Below are 14,218 nucleotides of genomic sequence, written 5' to 3'. Positions count from 1 at the left end.
CCAACGATTCATCATGTACCATAGCTACCAGTGAACACATTCAACAACTCAACAAAGGCCCTGATGCTCCAAAAATGACATGGTAGGGATTCCTATTTGTACATATCCCAACCTATCCTTTATTTTTTAATAATTACATAGAGTCTTGGACTACAATTTTCATGAATTCTGTATGCATTTTATATTTCCTTGGTCAGCTGCTCTGTCAAATTGACAATTCCACCAGCCAAGACATGATGTCTCCCACTGATACCTCCACTCTCTTCATGTAATGGAGTCTGCTGCCACAAATTTGATGGAGTGCTCATTCCTTCACCTGGTCTTTGCCTATACATTCTCAGGGTATTCTTTTGACATCTTTGTTTGTTTTAGCAAAAATACCTTCACTGCTTTAGAAATCAAGACACAACTTTGTAAATACAATGGTAGAAGGCAGCCATTTCCAACCTGTGTACCATCAACATATTGCAAGTGGGCCACCATAAAACATTATTCTTGCAAGGCAAAACACACTATTATCTACTACTATTGTTATGTATGAGAATGGATTTCTCCATTGTTGAATGATTAGTTTTGAATCATTTATTTTTGCCCTTCACTTTTAGTTTCTCATTTGTGTGTGTTGCTGATGAACAGCTCCTTTCATCATTGAAGTGAAAAGTGCTCTAAGAACTTGAAATTTAATTAATTTAAATTTAGCTTCTTACTGTACCCTGGCCATCTCCCTCATACTGTTTAGGGTCAGATGTGGGTCATGGACATTTTTGAAATTTTCTAGTGGCCATGAGTAAGAAAAGGTTGGGAACTGCTGCTACAAGGCTATCACTATAATGCCATTTTAGTGTAAATATCTTCAAGACCTGGCTCCTGGTTACAGGCTTGCTAAACCAGCATACACTTCTTAAGGCACTCTTTTTGTGATAGACCATTTATTCTCATTTTTGTTTAGTGTATTTTAGTGCCTTAATGTTTTATTTTTCAGTGCAGTTGCATTGAAATTCATGTAAAGCTATGCATTTTGTTTACTGATTTCACTATTGCTATTATTTCACTTTTTTGTTTTTTTTGTAGTCTATTTCTTTATAAATGGAATACAATGGAACTGTATTATGATTGTTGTTCTTATTATGATTGCCATTATTATTATCATTCATATATCTCTGTCTATGCTGACTTATGTATTTGCTATATAATTACAATATATTTAATATTTTCAGTTAAAGAATTAGACTATAATTGTTTCATTAACAACTCGTGCTAGGCTAATCTTTCTCCAACCAGCTTACTACTAACCAGAAATGAAACATTATGCAAACTGGTGAATCCGTGTATCCTTTATTATTTTGATATTTCAATTGATAATCTGTACCTACATTTAGAACCTAAATCAAAATATTAAAGAATAAGCTATTTGGTACATTACAGCTGTTTTGCCTGCTCTTATTACTATTCTTAGGATTTGTGTCTCAGAATGTTCTATGCTTTTTACATACTAATAATGCCATTTCAACAAGGCTTGAAATTGCATGTATGACTATTTAGAATAGATTATTGTCACTTTCCACAGTGAAAGACTGAACAACTGCAATTGCCAAGATCAAATACATTTGGCTAAAGCTTGTTCTTCTTGTTCATCTGGCTTAACATAAAAAAGGCTGTAACTCCACACCTGTTTGTCCAATGATCGCAAAACTTGTCATATATTTTAAGGAGGATGTCCTAGTCAGAATCAGAAGCTTTGTCATCTGCGCAAGGCTTGAACCCCGCCCATCGCCGCTTGCGGCTATATTATGGTTTATTTTTTCTTTTCCTCTCTGCCTCATTGCAAATTCCCGTGAGTTGGTATACTGCAGAGACATGAGATTTGGCCCACTGACAGATATGGTTGGTTCCTAGATGCTCCAGAAATATTTTGTGAATCGGCCTGATGGGGGCGCTATAATTAGGGGTTAAAATTTCAAACTTTGAAAGGCCATAACTTCCACGCCGTTTGTCCGATTTTCAAAAAACTTTTTTCCACATGTTCAGGTGATCCTGCTCTTCAAAGTACCCCCCAGTTTCCTCAAGGTCCGCCTGGAAAGTTTTTGAGATATTTGGAAAAGTTTGGAAAACACATTTTTTGCATCTCCTCCTAGACCGTTGGACCGATTTGCACCAGCATCGCCAGGAAGCATCTTTGGAGCAAGCTCTACAACCGTGCTTTTCGCATTTTTGAAAATCTACTTTAGTTTCGGAGATATTGATCATTAAAGTTGTGAGAGGGCGTGGCCTCACAGCTAAATTGTCATAACTTCATGACCGATTAAGGAATCTTCACGAAACTTGCAGGAGGTCTTCGGAGACCATCCTAGACCATGTGTGTCAAATTTTGTGCAATTTGACCAAAAGGGGGCGCCATAAACACCAGAAATGGGCGTGGCTTAACATAAAAAAGGCTGTAACTCCACACCTGTTTGTCCAATGATCGCGAAACTTGTCAGATATATCAAGGAGGATGTCCTAGTCAGAATCAGAAGCTTTGTCATCTGCGCAAGGCTTGAACCCCGCCCATCGCCGCTTGCGGCTATATTATGGTTTATTTTTTCTTTTCCCCTCTTCCTCATTGCAAATTCCCGTGAGTTGGTATACTGCAGAGACATGAGATTTGGCCCACTGACAGATATGGTTGGTTCCTAGATGCTCCAGAAATATTTTGTGAATCGGCCTGATGGGGGCGCTATAATTAGGGGTTCAAATTTCAAACTTTGAAAGGCCATAACTTCCACGCCGTTGGTCCGATTTTCAAACTTTTTTTTTCCAGATGTTCAGGTGAACCTGCTCTTCAAAGTACCCCCCAGTTTCCTCAAGGTCCGCCTGGAAAGTTTTTGAGATATTTGGAAAAGTTTGGAAAACACATTTTTTGCATCTCCTCCTAGACCGTTTGACCGATTTGCACTAGAATCTCCAGGAAGCATCTTTGGAGCAAGCTCTACAACCGTGCTTTTTGCATTTTTGAAAATCTACTTTAGTTTCAGAGATATTGATCGTTAAAGTTGTGAGAGGGCGTGGCCTCACAGCTAAATTGTCATAACTTCATGACCGATTAAGGAATCTTCACGAAACTTGCAGGAGGTCTTCGGAGACCATCCTAGACCATGTGTGTCAAATTTTGTGCAATTCGACCAAAAGGGGGCGCCATAAACGCCAGAAATGGGCGTGGCTTAACATAAAAAAGGCTGTAACTCCACACCTGTTTGTCCAATGATCGCGAAACTTGTCAGATATATCAAGGAGGATGTCCTAGTCAGAATCAGAAGCTTTGTCATCTGCGCAAGGCTTGAACCCCGCCCATCGCCGCTTGCGGCTATATTATGGTTTATTTTTTCTTTTCCTCTCTGCCTCATTGCAAATTCCCGTGAGTTGGTATACTGCAGAGACCTCACATTTGGCCCAATGACAGATATTGTTGGCTGGTAGGTGCTCAAAAAAGATTTTTCGAATCGGCCTGAAGGTGGCGCTATAATCGAAGGTTTTACGTTAAAGGCCATAACTTCCACGCCGTTGGTCCGATTTTCAAACTTTTTTTTTCCAGATGTTCAGGTGGACCTGCTCTACAAATTTGTCATAAGGACCCTCAATGTCCGCCTGGAAAGTTTTTGAGATATTTGGAAAAGTTTGGAAAACACATTTTTGACATCTCCTCCTAGACCGTTGCACCGATTTGCACCACCATCGCCAGGAAGCATCTATGGAGCAAGCTCTACAAACTGGCTTTTTGAAACCTTTGAAATCTCCTTTCGTTTCGGAGATATTAATCGTTAAAGTTGTGAGAGGGCGTGGCCTATCAGCTAAATTGTCATAACTTCATGACCGATTAAGGAATCTTCACGAAACTTGCAGGAGGTCTTCGGAGACCATCCTAGACCATGTGTGTCAAATTTTGTGCAATTCGACCAAAAGGGGGCGCCATAAAAGCCAGAAATGGGCGTGGCTTAACATAAAAAAGGCTGTAACTCCACACCTGTTTGTCCAATGATCGCGAAACTTGGCAGATATATCAAGGAGGATGTCCTAGTCAGAATCAGAAGCTTTGTCATCTGCGCAAGGCTTGAACCCCGCCCATCGCCGCTTGCGGCTATATTATGGTTTATTTTTTCTTTTCCTCTCTGCCTCATTGCAAATTCCCGTGAGTTGGTATACTGCAGAGACATGAGATTTGGCCCACTGACAGATATGGTTGGTTCCTAGATGCTCCAGAAATATTTTGTGAATCGGCCTGATGGGGGCGCTATAATTAGGCGTTCAAATTTCAAACTTTGAAAGGCCATAACTTCCACGCCGTTTGTCCGATTTTCAAAAAACTTTTTTCCACATGTTCAGGTGATCCTGCTCTTCAAAGTACCCCCCAGTTTCCTCAAGGTCCGCCTGGAAAGTTTTTGAGATATTTGGAAAAGTTTGGAAAACACATTTTTTGCATCTCCTCCTAGACCGTTGGACCGATTTGCACCAACATCGCCAGGAAGCATCTTTGGAACAAGCTCTACAATCGTGCTTTTTGGATTTTTGAAAATCTACTTTCGTTTCGGAGATATTGATCGTTAAATTTGTGAGAGGGCGTGGCCTATCAGCTAAATTGTCATAACTTCATTACCGATGAAGGAATCTTCACGAAACTTGCAGGAGGTCTTCGGAGACCATCCTAGACCATGCGTGTCAAATTTTGTGCAATTCGACCAAAAGGGGGCGCCATAAACGCCAGAAATGGGCGTTGCTTAACATAAAAAAGGCTGTAACTCCACACCTGTTTGTCCAATGATCGCGAAACTTGTCAGATATATCAAGGAGGATGTCCTAGTCAGAATCAAAAGCTTTGTCATCTGCGCAAGGCTTGAACCCCGCCCATCGCCGCTTGCCGCTATATTATGGTTTATTTTTTCTTTTCCTCTCTGCCTCATTGCAAATTCCCGTGAGTTGGTATACTGCAGAGACCTCACATTTGGCCCAATGACAGATATTGTTGGCTGGTAGGTGCTCAAAAAAGATTTTTCGAATCGGCCTGAAGGTGGCGCTATAATCGAAGGTTTTACGTTAAAGGCCATAACTTCCACGCCGTTGGTCCGATTTTCAAACTTTTTTTTTCCAGATGTTCAGGTGGACCTGCTCTACAAATTTGTCATAAGGACCCTCAATGTCCGCCTGGAAAGTTTTTGAGATATTTGGAAAAGTTTGGAAAACACATTTTTGACATCTCCTCCTAGACCGTTGCACCGATTTGCACCACCATCGCCAGGAAGCATCTATGGAGCAAGCTCTACAAACTGGCTTTTTGAAACCTTTGAAATCTCCTTTCGTTTCGGAGATATTAATCGTTAAAGTTGTGAGAGGGCGTGGCCTATCAGCTAAATTGTCATAACTTCATGACCGATTAAGGAATCTTCACGAAACTTGCAGGAGGTCTTCGGAGACCATCCTAGACCATGTGTGTCAAATTTTGTGCAATTCGACCAAAAGGGGGCGCCATAAAAGCCAGAAATGGGCGTGGCTTAACATAAAAAAGGCTGTAACTCCACACCTGTTTGTCCAATGATCGCGAAACTTGGCAGATATATCAAGGAGGATGTCCTAGTCAGAATCAGAAGCTTTGTCATCTGCGCAAGGCTTGAACCCCGCCCATCGCCGCTTGCGGCTATATTATGGTTTATTTTTTCTTTTCCTCTCTGCCTCATTGCAAATTCCCGTGAGTTGGTATACTGCAGAGACATGAGATTTGGCCCACTGACAGATATGGTTGGTTCCTAGATGCTCCAGAAATATTTTGTGAATCGGCCTGATGGGGGCGCTATAATTAGGCGTTCAAATTTCAAACTTTGAAAGGCCATAACTTCCACGCCGTTTGTCCGATTTTCAAAAAACTTTTTTCCACATGTTCAGGTGATCCTGCTCTTCAAAGTACCCCCCAGTTTCCTCAAGGTCCGCCTGGAAAGTTTTTGAGATATTTGGAAAAGTTTGGAAAACACATTTTTTGCATCTCCTCCTAGACCGTTGGACCGATTTGCACCAACATCGCCAGGAAGCATCTTTGGAGCAAGCTCTACAATCGTGCTTTTTGGATTTTTGAAAATCTACTTTCGTTTCGGAGATATTGATCGTTAAAGTTGTGAGAGGGCGTGGCCTATCAGCTAAATTGTCATAACTTCATGACCGATGAAGGAATCTTCACGAAACTTGCAGGAGGTCTTCGGAGACCATCCTAGACCATGTGTGTCGAATTTTGTGCAATTCGACCAAAAGGGGGCGCCATAAACGCCAGAAATGGGCGTGGCTTAACATAAAAAAGGCTGTAACTCCACACCTGTTTGTCCAATGATCGCGAAACTTGTCAGATATATCAAGGAGGATGTCCTAGTCAGAATCAGAACCTTTGTCATCTGCGCAAGGCTTGAACCCCGCCCGTCGCCGCTTGCGGCTATATTTCTTCTCGTTCTTCTTCTTGTTCATCTGCCCCGACGCAAATTCCCGTGAGTTGGTAAATGGTAGAGACCTGACAGTTGGCCCAATGACAGATATTGGTGGCTGGTAGGTGCTCAAAAAAGATTTTTTGAATCGGCCTGAAGGTGGCGCTATAATTGAAGGTTTTACGTTAAAGGCCTTAACTTCCACGCCGTTGGTCCGATTTTCAAACTTTTTTTTTCCAGATGTTCAGGTGAACCTGCTCTACAAGTTTGCCATAAGGACCCTCAATGTCCGCCTGGAAAGTTTTTGAGATATTTGGAAAAGTTTGGAAAACACATTTTTTGCATCTCCTCCTAGACCGTTTGACCGATTTGCACTAGAATCTCCAGGAAGCATCTTTGGAGCAAGCTCTACAACCGTGCTTTTTGCATTTTTGAAAATCTACTTTAGTTTCGGAGATATTGATCGTTAAAGTTGAGAGGGGCGTGGCCTCACAGCTAAATTGTCATTACTTCATGACCGATTAAGGAATCTTCACAAAACTTGCAGGAGGTCTTCGGAGACCATCCCAGACCGTGCGTGTCAAATTTGGTGCAATTCCACCAAAAGGGGGCGCTATAGCAGCATTCAGTACCTGTACCTTCTAAATTGTTTGATTTTGAAGGGCGGCAGGAAGTGCGGATTCATTGTCATTATGGCCAGCCTTCCTTCTTGTATGACACTTGACACTTCTGAGCTGATTTCAGAAAAGAAAGTGTCATTTGGCCTGTAGGGGGCGCTATTGTTTGCCTATGGGGGGCGCTACAGCAACGTATCTCCGCAACCGTAACTCGTAGAGACTCACGGATGGCGGCGTTGGACTCGGGGTGAAAAAGTAGCGGTACGAGGCCCGGGATCACCATCGCACCTTCCGTTTCCCATTTATTAGGGGTTCAAGCCCTGAAGGGGCTGAAACCCTATTGTTTTTCTAAATCCGAATATATTATTATTATTGTTCATCTGCCCCGACGCAAATTCCCGTGAGTTGGTAAATTGTAGAGACCTGACATTTGGCCCAATGACAGATATTGTTGGCTGGTAGGTGCTCAAAAAAGATTTTTCGAATCGGCCTGAAGGTGGCGCTATAATTGAAGGTTTTACGTTAAAGGCCTTAACTTCCACGCCGTTGGTCCGATTTTCAAACTTTTTTTTTCCAAATGTTCAGGTGAACCTGCTCTACAAGTTTGCCATAAGGACCCTCAATGTCCGCCTGGAAAGTTTTTGAGATATTTGGAAAAGTTTGGAAAACACATTTTTTGCATCTCCTCCTAGACCGTTTGACCGATTTGCACTAGAATCTCCAGGAAGCATCTTTGGAGCAAGCTCTACAACCGTGCTTTTTGCATTTTTGAAAATCTACTTTAGTTTCGGAGATATTGATCGTTAAAGTTGAGAGGGGCGTGGCCTCACAGCTAAATTGTCATTACTTCATGACCGATTAAGGAATCTTCACGAAACTTGCAGGAGGTCTTCGGAGACCATCCCAGACCGTGCGTGTCAAATTTGGTGCAATTCCACCAAAAGGGGGCGCTATAGCAGCATTCAGTACCTGTACCTTCTAAATTGTTTGATTTTGAAGGGCGGCAGGAAGTGCTGATTCATTGCCATTATGGCCAGCCTTCCTTCTTGTATGACACTTGACACTTCTGAGCTGATTTCAGAAAAGAAAGTGTCATTTGGCCTGTAGGGGGTGCTATTGTTTGCCTATGGGGGGCGCTACAGCAACGTATCTCCGCAACCGTAACTCGTAGAGACTCACGGATGGCGGCGTTGGACTCGGGGTGAAAAAGTAGCAGTACGAGGCCCGGAATCACCATCGCACCTTCCGTTTCCCATTTATTAGGGGTTCGAGCCCTGAAGGGGCTGAAACCCTATTGTTTTTGTAAATCCGAATAAATTATTATTATTGTTCATCTGCCCCGACGCAAATTCCCGTGAGTTGGTAAATGGTAGAGACCTGACATTTGGCCCAATGACAGATATTGTTGGCTGGTAGGTGCTCAAAAAAGATTTTTCGAATCGGCCTGAAGGTGGCGCTATAATCGACGGTTTTACGTTAAAGGCCTTAACTTCCACGCCGTTGGTCCGATTTTCAAACTTTTTTTTTCCAGATGTTCAGGTGAACCTGCTCTACAAGTTTGCCATAAGGACCCTCAATGTCCGCCTGGAAAGTTTTTGAGATATTTGGAAAAGTTTGGAAAACACATTTTTTGCATCTCCTCCTAGACCGTTTGACCGATTTGCACTAGAATCTCCAGGAAGCATCTTTGGAGCAAGCTCTACAACCGTGCTTTTTGCATTTTTGAAAATCTACTTTAGTTTCGGAGATATTGATCGTTAAAGTTGTGAGAGGGCGTGGCCTCACAGCTAAATTGTCATACCTTCATGACCGATTAAGGAATCTTCACGAAACTTGCAGGAGGTCTTCGGAGACCATCCTAGACCATGTGTGTCAAATTTTGTGCAATTCGACCAAAAGGGGGCGCCATAAACGCCAGAAATGGGCGTGGCTTAACATAAAAAAGGCTGTAACTCCACACCTGTTTGTCCAATGATCGCGAAACTTGTCAGATATATCAAGGAGGATGTCCTAGTCAGAATCAGAAGCTTTGTCATCTGCGCAAGGCTTGAACCCCGCCCATCGCCGCTTGCGGCTATATTTATTTTTTATTTTTTTGCAGGCCATGCCATGCCAGGCCTCTGCATCTGGTGATTGCCACCCCTAATCGATACTGTATCGATATTTCCCATATCGATGCGTTGAGTAACACTCAACACTCAGTAGTTTTGACTAAATTTGTCCACTAACTTATCAGTATAAAGTGATGTACATATTATTACACTACCTGGGTGGTACACAGTGTGTTGTATCTTTAGCTCTATTATTTAATTTTGAGTAAATTCTGTAGAATATCGCAATATATCGCAATATGTATCGCATTGCAATATATCGTGACACTGTGGTGGACACTAAATGGACACTAGATGGTAGCATCTCACACCAGAAGGGACAGGATGGTGGGGGGAATGGGGAAGAGAAGGAGGTGTGTCTTACATAGGAGTTGCCTTGAAAGGTGTGTCTTACCTGTGAAATGTTTTGTTGGAAGTCACGAGTAAAGACAAGAGCTTTTACCTGCACACAGCTGTCCGTCTCTTTTTATCGACTTCCACATTGGTGACCCTGAACGTTTGAACATGTCTGATGAGGAGAACGGTCCTGCTCCCTGCGCTGTTTATGCGGCTACAGTGAAATTGCCAGAGTTTTGGCAACATGATCCAGAGCCGTGGTTCCAGCATATCGAGGCACAATTTCACCTCCGCGGAATCACGGTGGATGCCACCAAATATTTCCATGTAGTCGCGGCGTTGGATTCCTCCACCACCCGCCGTGTGATGGGGTTTTTGAGGGATCCCCCAGCAGATGGAAAGTACGACTCGTTGAAAGCACAGCTCCTCCGGCTGTTCCAGCTGTCCGACACGGAACGGGCCGGTAAGCCCACCGAGCTGATGGAGAACATGCTGGCACTGCTCGGTTCGGGAGATTGTTCCTTTCTTTTTGTACAACTTTTTTTGCGCCAGCTTCCGCCTCCAGTGCGCACGGCTTTGGCCAGCTCGCCGCTCGTGCGCACCAAGGATTATCGGGGGATGGCAGAGGAAGCGGACAGAATACTGCTGGCCTCCCGCCAACACAGTTCCAGCTCCCGCTGGAGGAGGAGGCGGCCGCTGTATCGGCTGTGACGGATCGTCGGAGGGGCGATGATGGACTGTGTTACTTCCATCGCCATTTTGGAACCAAGGCGAGGCGCTGCACGCCGCCGTGTTCTTTTCTGGTCCAGCAGGGCCAGGGAAACGGGAGAGCCGGCGCTCAGCAGCGACAGTGAGCGCTGGCGGTGCCGATAAGCTGCTGTTTATTGAAGACACATTGTCCGGTAGGCGCCTACTGGTGGACTCGGGTGCCCAGCGAAGCATCCTGCCTGCGTCTGCCGCGGACGTTTTGGGAGATGGACATGGGCCACCGCTGGATGCGGCTAATGGCACTCCCATTCGCACTTTCTGCACCAGGTTTGTGACATTGTGTTTAAACGGACGTCAGTTTAGTTGGGACTTTGTTGTAGCCTCTGTTTCGGTGCCTATACTGGGCGCGGATTTTTTGTGTGCGCACAGGCTGTTGGTGGACGTCGCGAACCGTCGTCTGATGGATGCAGTTGCTTTCTCTTCATATCCATGCACACTGGGGGGGCCGCCAGGGTCGTTGTCCCTGGCTAACATGCTCGCCACAGGGGACGAGTACCAGCGTCTCCTGGCTGGGTTCCCGGCCCTGACTGTCCCCACCTTCTCTGCTGTGGTCGCGAAACATGGAGTGGAACATTTCATCACCACAGTGGGCCCGCCAGTTTTTGCACGCGCACGCCGCCTTGATGCAGCTAAACTGGCCATTGCAAGGGGGGAGTTTGCTACGATGGAGCGGCTTGGTATCGTACGGCGCTCCGACAGCCCGTGGGCCTCCGCTCTTCACATGGTGCCCAAGGCCGATGGGAGTTGGCGGCCCTGGGGTGATTTCCGTCGCCTTAACAATGCCACCACTCATGACCGGTATCCTGTCCCGCACATCCAGGATTTCTCCGTCCACCTGGCGGGGACCACCATTTTTTCTAAAGTGGATTTGGTGCGGGGCTACCATCAGGTACCGGTCCAGCAGCACGACATACCCAAAACAGCCGTTATAACACCGTTCGGGCTGTTTGAGTTCCTCAGGATGCCGTTCGGCCTTAAAGGGGCGGCGCAAACATTCCAGAGACTGATGGACTCTGTGCTGCGAGGTATGCCTTTTCTTTTTGTTTACCTAGATGACATCCTGGTGGCCAGCGCCTCTCCCGAGGAGCACCTGGCACACCTCCGTCAGGTTTTCGGATGACTAGACGAGCACGGGCTAATTGTGAATCCAGCCAAGTGTCAGTTTGGCCTGCCAGCCATTGATTTCCTGGGCCACCGAGTCTCTCCGCAGGAGGCTCTGCCTCTGCCTGCCAAGGTGGAGGCGATCACTGCGTTTCCACGTCCCCGCATCATCAAGACACTGCAGGAGTTCCTCGGCATGGTAAACTTTTACAATCGCTTCATTGCGCACGCAGCTCATCTGATGCGGCCCCTGTATGATGCGCTGAAGGGCAGGAAGGACAGCCAGGACGTGGCGTGGTCCCCGGAGAGGGTCCAAGCCTTTGAGGGGGCCAAGACGGCTCTCGCTAACGCTGCCATGCTGGCGCACCCCTCCCCGGCTGCCCCGGTGGCCCTGACGACCGATGCCTCGGATTACGCAGTCGGGGCGGTGTGCGAGCAGTGGGTGGCTGGCGCCTGGCAGCCTCTCGCCTTCTTCAGCAGGAAGCTTAGTGACAACGAGAGGAGGTACAGCACGTTTGACAGGGAGCTCCTGGCCCTTTTTCTCGCCACGCGTCATTTCAGGTTCCTGCTGGAGGGCCGGGAATTTACCGCCTTTGTGGACCACAAGCCCCTTACTTTTGCCATGGCCAAGACCACCGAACCGTGGTCAGCGCGGCAGCAGCGCCAGCTCTCAGCCATCTCGGAGTACACCACGGACATTAAGCATGTGGCCGGGAAGAACAATCTGGTGGTTGACTGCCTCTCCCGGGCACACGTCAGCACCGTGCACCTGGGAGTGGATTATGCTGCCATGGCTGCTGACCAGCTCACAGACTCCGGTATCCAGGCCTTTAGAACGGCCGCAACAGGGCTGCGGCTGGAGGACGTGGCGTTTCAGGAAAGGGGGGACACGCTCCTCTGCGATGTGTCCACTGGCCAGCCCCGCCCCATGGTCCCCACCAGTTGGCGCCGTCGCGTGTTTGACGCTATGCATGCCCTTTCTCACCCGGGGGTGAAGGCGTCGGTCAAGCTGGTTGGGGCCAAGTTTGTCTGGCCGGGCCTCAGGAAGGACGTGAGAGGCTGGGCAGCCTCGTGTTTGGCGTGCCAGCGAGCCAAAGTCCACCGTCACACTAAAGCCCCCCTGGAGCCGTTTCTTGTCCCAGAGAGGCGTTTTGACCACGTCAACGTGGACCTGGTGGGTCCGCTGCCCCCATCCCAGGGGTTCACTCACCTCCTCACCATGGTGGACAGGACCACCAGGTGGCCGGAGGTGGTACCCCTGACATCAACAACATCTGCAGAGGTGGTCCGGGCGTTCATCTCTGCCTGGGTGGCCCGTTTCGGCACACCGTCTGACTTGACCTCCGATCGGGGCGCCCAGTTCACCTCTGGGCTGTGGAGCGCTGTGGCTGAGGGCTTGGGGGTGAAACTCCATCGCACCACAGCGTACAACCCTGTGGTGCGATCATCATTCTTTGTGCGTGTTCGGTGTTTACATAGTAATATCACACAATATTCTGTGGGCCTCGAGAAATCACTGAAAACGCTCTGAAACTCTGGCACTGGGAGCGTCCGTTCTCCAAAAGTGGCTGGCACTCAATGAGTTAAAAGTCTAGCACGTTACAGTGGAAACAATTAAGGTTAGCCCAAAATCACAAATCAGAATGAGGGGGTCCCCGGTATATTTTCTATCTTGTAAGGGTCTTTGGCTGAAAAACATTTGAGAACCTCTGACTTAGGTCACTTCGGACCAGGGTTTACTAGCTGTTCCCCGCTCTAGGCTCAAAAACAAAGGTGTTTTTATTTGTTCCGTTTGTGTTTTTACTATTTGATGGCTACCACTGCGCCACCGTGCCCCATAACAGTAGACAAACACTTGTACCATGTGGTGTTGCAATACTGTAGAACACTCATAATCACCGACGTAAAAACCAGAAGAAGAATTCGTCTACTCGCTCCGAAAGAGCTAAGACCAACGGAGAAGCCATATTCTTTATGTCTTCTGACATAGATGATTTGTTCACTAATAGAAATCATCAGCGAGTACTGTAGGCTACACTGCTGTTATCTACTGCTGTCTACAATGCAGCTTGCATTTATTCGGGATCTGGTCGTCTTTAAGGAAGCCTTGACTGATCAGGTCCAATTTAAAAAATAAATAGCGCTCATAACACATTGGCAAGTGCTTTCAGTTCCTGATGCACAGCTGAGAAGTAACAACAATGTTCTTACCCATTATTTCCATCAGTTCAAAGTAATGCAAATATCCCAAGGCTATGAAATGTATTGTTGCATGAGCTGCTGTGGCTTTTACACAAATGGGAGTTTAGCGCATACAGTACTACCATCCATCCATCCATCCCATTCACACACACATTCATTTTAAGTTGTGGGCGTCTGGTGTGATCTCATCGTAAGATGGTCACTAGTTTAAATATGTCTGCAAACTATAGCTAGCAATGATTATTCAGGCTAAACAGCTGTGACATACCATCGATGGAGGTCTTGCCCAAGAATTTGCGGTTTTAATCCCCTCCATGTAATATGCCTGTTTATTTGGCTACTTATTTATTGTGTTTATTACTTTTCTCTACAAATGTATGGCCTTCTGTTTGAGCTCAGAGATTTAACGACAAATCGTTGTACTATAAACGGCCCTTTAGAGTTACCAATCATGTACGTGTGCCACTGTGTGTGTGTGTGTGTGTGTGTGTGTGTGTGTGTGTGTGTGTGTGTGTGTGTGTGTGTGTGAGGGAGCGAGACAGACACTGTTCTTTGTATACCAAGAGCTACATGGCTAATTAGAAAGGAATCAGCAGTCAAGGAGAGGAACACTTATCTACTGGAGCAGACCAGACCTGAGGACACTGGA

General features: G+C 46.2%; 1 protein-coding gene across 1 annotated transcript in view; it reads right to left on the bottom strand.

The window, feature by feature from the left end:
• The window catches only part of tbc1d22a (TBC1 domain family, member 22a), a 365,114-nt gene that overhangs the window by 188,488 nt on the left and 162,408 nt on the right, over nucleotides 1-14,218 (bottom strand). The window lies entirely within an intron of this gene.

Source organism: Poromitra crassiceps, assembly GCF_964638095.1.
Source record: "Poromitra crassiceps genome assembly, chromosome: 2".
In the NCBI taxonomy this organism is placed as follows: Eukaryota; Metazoa; Chordata; class Actinopteri; order Beryciformes; family Melamphaidae; genus Poromitra; species Poromitra crassiceps.
The sequence above is the reverse complement of the archived record's forward strand: the minus strand, read 5'-3'. Positions and strand labels throughout refer to the sequence as shown.